The sequence below is a fragment of the Carlito syrichta genome, unplaced genomic scaffold, assembly GCF_000164805.1.
Source record: "Carlito syrichta isolate Samal-C Ts95f unplaced genomic scaffold, Tarsius_syrichta-2.0.1 Scaffold230119, whole genome shotgun sequence".
Lineage (NCBI taxonomy): Eukaryota > Metazoa > Chordata > Mammalia > Primates > Tarsiidae > Carlito > Carlito syrichta.
The window spans coordinates 47,387-53,386 of NW_007174215.1; the positions used below are offsets into that span (position 1 = coordinate 47,387).

Here is a 6,000-nt window from a genome sequence, read left to right on the forward strand (position 1 = left end):
CAGATTTCACCCCATTCACTTTTTCTCCTTGTTGATTTTGCTTTGGGTCCTTCTGTTGTAACAAATCTTAGCCATGAGTATAACTGTATATTGAGCCTTGTGAGTCCTTCTAATGAATTATCAAAACAGGAGGTGGTTTTGGGAACTCCCAACATACCAGCTCCTCCAAAATATCAATGGACAGCTCCACCTCAGTGCCCCCCTTCACTTTCCTTCAGATTGCACAATATTCAACTCAGACTTAGCTAGGGAGATTTTCCCCGCAATATTTTGCACAATAAACAGGTTTTATTGTTGTAATCAAGGAAGAAAAGAGTAATACAGTTTTATCTCTTTTATTGTGAACTCTTCTTTAGAATACTTGTGTATTATGAACTAGTTTTAAAAATCTTGCTTCTAAATGTAAGACTTTTTATTGTGGCATGAATACTTAACATGAGATCTAAATACTTCTGCACAGCAAAAAGAAAAATGAAAAGAATAAAAAGACAACCTATAAAATGAGAGAAAATATCTACAAACCTATATCTGATAAGGGGTTAATATCCAAAACATATAAGAAACTCTTATAGCTTAACAGTAAAAAAAAAAAAAAAAAAAAGCAATTAAAAAAAGGGCAAAGTACTTGAATAGACATTCCTGCAAAAAAAGACACAAATGGCAAACAGGTATATGAAAATGTGGCAAACATCACTAGTAGTCAGGGAAGTGCAAATCAAAACCACAATGAGATATCACCTCACACCTGTTAGAATGGCATTATAAAAAAGACAAAAGATAATAAGTGTTGGCAACGATATGGAAATACTGGAACCCTTGTACACCATTGGTGGGAATGTAAAATGGTGCAGCCACTATAAAAAACAATGTGGATGTGCTTCAAACAATTAGACATAGAATTACCACATGATTTGGCAATCTCACTTTGGGGTATTTATCCAAAATAATTGAAATCAGAATCTCAAAGAAATATTTCTACTCTCATGTTCCTTGCAGCACTATTCACAATAGCCAAAATGTGGAAACAAAATAAATGACCATCAACTGATGAATGGATTAAAAATGTGGCGTGTATGTATGATGGAATATCATTTCGCTTTATAAGAAAGGAGATCTTGGCATATCCAACAACATGGATGAACCTGAAGGACATTATGCTAAGTGAAATAAGCCAGGTGCAGAAGGGCAAATACTGCATAATTCCACTTATATGTTATCTAACATAGTCAAACTCACAGAAGGTGAGAGTAGAATGGTGGCTGGCAGAGGCTGGGGGTGGCAATGGAAGTTGTTTTTCAGTGGGTATAAAGTTTTAGTTGCAAAAGTTGAATGAATAAGTTCTAGAGATCTGCTATATAACACATTTTATTTTCAATGTATATTTTTTTCCCCTGATCTGATTTTATCTTTCCCTTCTTTGGTGAGTGAGACTGAGGACCAACCTATAAGGGTACTTTAAAAAAAAATTCAGGTTGCTTTTTGTACTACTTTTCTTCTCTATATTTTTATTTCAAAGATGTGGGGTACAACTCAGGGTTAGGTACATAAGTGGTCATCATACAGGTAAAGTTTGGGCCTTCCCTTGGTCCTGACTTTGCCTGTTTTGAGTTTGGGAACCCTTATTGATGTTATATGTACCCCCTACCCTGGCAGTAGTTCTACACAAATTCAGGTTTAATAATATGTCTAGGTTTCATAATATTGCTAGCTTTTCTTCTGTTCCTGAACGTATTGAACTTGTTGCTGCTTTAGATTTTGCATCAGCATTTTTTTCTGTCTGTGCTGCTCTTCCCATAGCATTGCACATCTGACTTTTTAAATAGGGTTTTTAACTCTACTGTCATCTCCTCAGAGAGGCTTTCTCTGACCATCCAATCTAAGGTAACTCCACCCCACCAACAAAAAACACCCAGCTTTAGCTTCATCAGAGCACTTATTCCAACCTACTCTTTTATTCATGCTTTATTTATTTGTTTAGTAAAAGCCTCCTTATTCCAGAATGTAATTTTCACTCCAACAAGGATCTTGTTTAACTTGATCAGCACTTTATTCTTAGTGCTAAAACAACGTCTGGAAGAAAAACTAGACAGTCAATAACTATTTTTGAATAAATGAATAACTAAATTAATTTGACAAATAAGTGATACTTTGGAAACTGCATTTAGCAGCTTTCAGGGGAGTGGCCCAGCTTTCCTTCTTTTTTTTTTCTTTCTATTGTTACATTCACTGTATTCCCCCTCAGGTTCATCTCTCACCAGTGTGCAGGCACTTTTTATTGCACTAGGCCCCAAAGCAGTCAGACGGTAGATGGAGAAGCAACACAGTCAATCAGTGTCAGGGGTGCACTATTCTCTTGATTTGAAAGGGTCAGCACCATCATTTAGACGTCATCCCATCCCTCTGCAACTTAAAAAGTTAAAGTTGTACAGAAAGCAAAGGAGACAATTGCTAAGGGTTGTATGGTGCATATAAGCAAGGTAGATGTCATTGAGATTCACTTGCTTGCTTCTCCTGTTCAATTGCTTCTGTGAAAGGCAGTGGATTTCTCTTGTCTTCTCTAATTTAGCTTTATTGAATTTCTGAGTCTCAGAATATCTTGTTTGTCAGATACTTTGGCGGATTAAGCAGTAATGGGGCACATGGAAGAAAGTCAGATTTCCATCTCAGCCTCTTCTGATATTGTACTATCCTTATTCTCTTTCCTCCTGCCCCTTCCTAATTGCACCTGCCCTCAAGGTACATCCTTCTGAAATTCTTCCACATTGAGACTGTGGAGCATTTTTTTTTTTGAGTTGGGGGGGTCTCACTCTGTCACTTAGTCTGGAGTGCTGTGATACAATATTGGCTCACTACAACTTCGACCTCCTGGGCTTAGGCAATCCTTTGGCCTCAGCCTCCCTAGCTGACTACAGGTGCATATCACCATGCCCGGCTAATCTTGTTGTTGTTTTTTTTTTCTCTGTAGCAATGAGGTCTCGCTATGTTGCCTAGGCTGGTCTCGAACTCCTGGGCTCAAACAATTCTCTCGCCTCAGTCTCCCAAAGTACCAGGATTACAGGCATGAAACACTGTGCCCAGACATGTGGAGCTCATTTTTTAACTACTGAGCTTATATTTCTCCAGCTCTCAACTTTACCCAAGGTCTTTATCTCCAATAGCTTATAGACGTTTGCGCTTTGTGGTTCAACCTTTAACTCAGTATGTCCAATACCTAATCTACCACCTTCTCCATAAAACAGGAACTCCTTTCACTTTCCTGCTTCTGTCTTCTCCCTTTGTTGATTGAGTTTGATATGCTTTTGCTGTAATAAATCATAACTATTAATATGACAATATACTAAGCCCTATGAGTCCTCCTAGTGAATCATCAAACCCCATGGTGGTCATGGAGACCTCCTGACAGGCAAGCCAATGCTTTCCGTAACTTATTTCACTGCCTCTCTCATGGGCCACATAGAAGAAGCATTAAGAGGTGGTCAAAACAACATGGCCTTAAAAAAAAAAGACTGCTTGATTTAAATCCTGATTTAGTCAGCTTCTAAGCTCCATTAACTTTTCTGAGCCATGCTTTCCTCATCTATAAAACTAGGCCAATAATACTTACTTTGCAAGATTTTTTACAAATATTTAGAGATAATAGCACAAGAGGCCCATAGTAGATACCCATTAAGGAGTAGCTATTATTTTCATTCAGTCTTTTGGCTAAGATGAAATAATCACAAGGAATTATGAGTATATGGACCAATGTTATGGTCTATATATTCATGCAGCAATGAGACTAATTATATGGACTCAATATGTCCCAATTATGTTGGAACTTGTGAGCAAATTATTTTCCTCGGGATCTATGTAGCGCTCCTCTAACTAAGAATGTGCAGTGGCAGTTGTGTGGAAAACAAGCACAGAAGAAAGCACATTTATACTCCTCCTCAGATTTCTGCTCATGCTTGGCTATTTATTTGTCTCTTGCTCTGGAGGTCCTGCCTTCTCTACTGATTTCTGGCTTCAGACCTCTTTCTGGCTGTCAGTCTTCACTGTTAAAATCTTTTTTGGATGCTCAGCTGTTCTTCCAATTGAACCCTTTTCCAACCACAAATTCACACGTGGCTCGTTTATCATCATTTGCCTGGTCTTATTTGGAGGATCCCCACTGAAACTTCTCTTTTGGATGTGTCTCTGGTTTCATCCCTTGATTAGGTTGTAATATTTTCTCTTATAAGAAGTATGTTACACTTTTGTGGGAGCAGAATTATTAGGAAAATATAATCACAGTCAGTGGGTAGCATATTTGGAAGAAAAACTCATTTATGTTCATTTATTCTTTTTGTCCCTAGCATCCAGAGGATAATCACACTTCCTCTTAATACTGTCATTGTCCCATCTGAAATAACTAAAAGGCCTAAAGATGAGTTATTTGAAATCTCCTCAGCAAGTCAAATGAGGTTAATTATTTAGTATATACCAGGAAGATTGCCACAAAAAGCAGACAGTGTCTGCAAAAAGTTACTTTATGGCATATCATTTTCAAGAACAATAAATTATTAGTCTTCTCTATTGAGGGAAAAACTTTCAACAAAGACCTTTGCTCTGGATTTCTTAGACAGACATGATATAGTGGTAAGAGTGTTACATGGGGACTCAGGAGGCCTATGTTGCAGTCTCTCACTTTAGTGTCATAGGAAAGAGCCCTTCGCCCACTTTCCTTTCATCTAGGTGGGGGTGAGTTACTAGTACTTCCATGCTAAGGTGGCTTTGAAACAAGTATTTCTTCTCCATACTCTCTTCTTTTAGGTCCTTGTTGAATGTTAACAATCAGGGTGGTCTTGGAGGCCATAGGTTGAAGATGGAAGAACCACTCTCAATCAGAATCCCTGAATGAACATAGAACAATAATCTGTCCTTCCCTATTACCAATCAGGAATATCTGCATTATGTTAAGACACCGACATTTGAGATTTTGTGTTATGTCCCTAATTAAGTTGTTTCCCTTCTTTATGCCAATCTGTTTAGGTTTATGAGGTAGACCAATGCTTGGCACATAATAAGCACTCAATAAAATGTTAGCTATTAGTATTATTACCTACTTTGATACTAACTAGTTATGAGTCATTGAACATGTCAATTTTCCTGGACAGCAATTACCTCAACTGTTAAGTCTAAGAGTCATACTTGATGATTTTGAAATTTCCCAAAGTTTGAAATTTTATAATCAGAAGCCTCTTCAAAAAATTTTCTTAAAAAAATTATTTCAACCCATGGAAAGTGGCCAGAGTATGAATGAGATGCATTTAGAATATCAGGGAAAGGGAAAAAGAGGGAAAATGGAGAACAGTACAAAGGACAAGAAGAAGGGAAACCATATTTTCTTTTTGAAATTTATTCATCAAATTCTGAAATAAGCTTTGGAGAGAAGAAAATATTTACAAACCGGGCTGTGTCCGTGAGACTTTCATTCACACCCAAATGAATATCTTGTGTGGTAAGAAAACAAGGGTGTCCTCCTAGAAGTGCAAAGCCTACAATGAAAACAAGGAAAAAATAATTTTTTAAAAAAAGAACTAAAGTGAAAAAGAAATTACAAGGAATTGGCATCATCTCAACTGAAAAGTCAAAATCTTTAAAGCTCTCCAACCTCTCTGATAGGGAATTCCCAGGCAAAGCAAAATGAGGAACTGAGGTAAGTAGATAAAATTTTGTGCACAAGCACTCAAGTCTCCTTCAGGTGTGTGCCCATTTCTCCATCCCCTTGTTCAGGACCTGGCAATAATGAAACATTGTACTCTTTGGGGCGCTAAACCTGGTTTTGATTCTTTAAAATATATAAATATGTTCATGCAGAAGAGTGGAAAAATAAACTGTAGTATAAATATGGGATATTACAAATTACAATGAAATACTGCTCAGTAGTAAAAAGAATAAACTAATAATACACACAACATAGACTAGATGAATCTCACAAACATTACACTGAATGGAAGAAGCTAGACACAAAAGAGTGGA

The 6,000-nt window shown here is 37.1% G+C and overlaps 1 protein-coding gene across 1 annotated transcript in view; it reads right to left on the reverse strand.

Moving 5' to 3' along the window:
• LOC103253437 (ornithine carbamoyltransferase, mitochondrial) overlaps window positions 1–5,512 on the reverse strand; it is a 44,766-nt gene extending 39,254 nt beyond the window's left edge. The window contains exon 1 of the mRNA XM_008051746.2: window positions 5,429–5,512. The gene's annotated coding sequence lies outside the window, so the exon portion shown is untranslated. The remainder of the gene's footprint in view (window positions 1–5,428) is intronic.
• Between the last annotated feature and the right edge of the window lie 488 nt (window positions 5,513–6,000).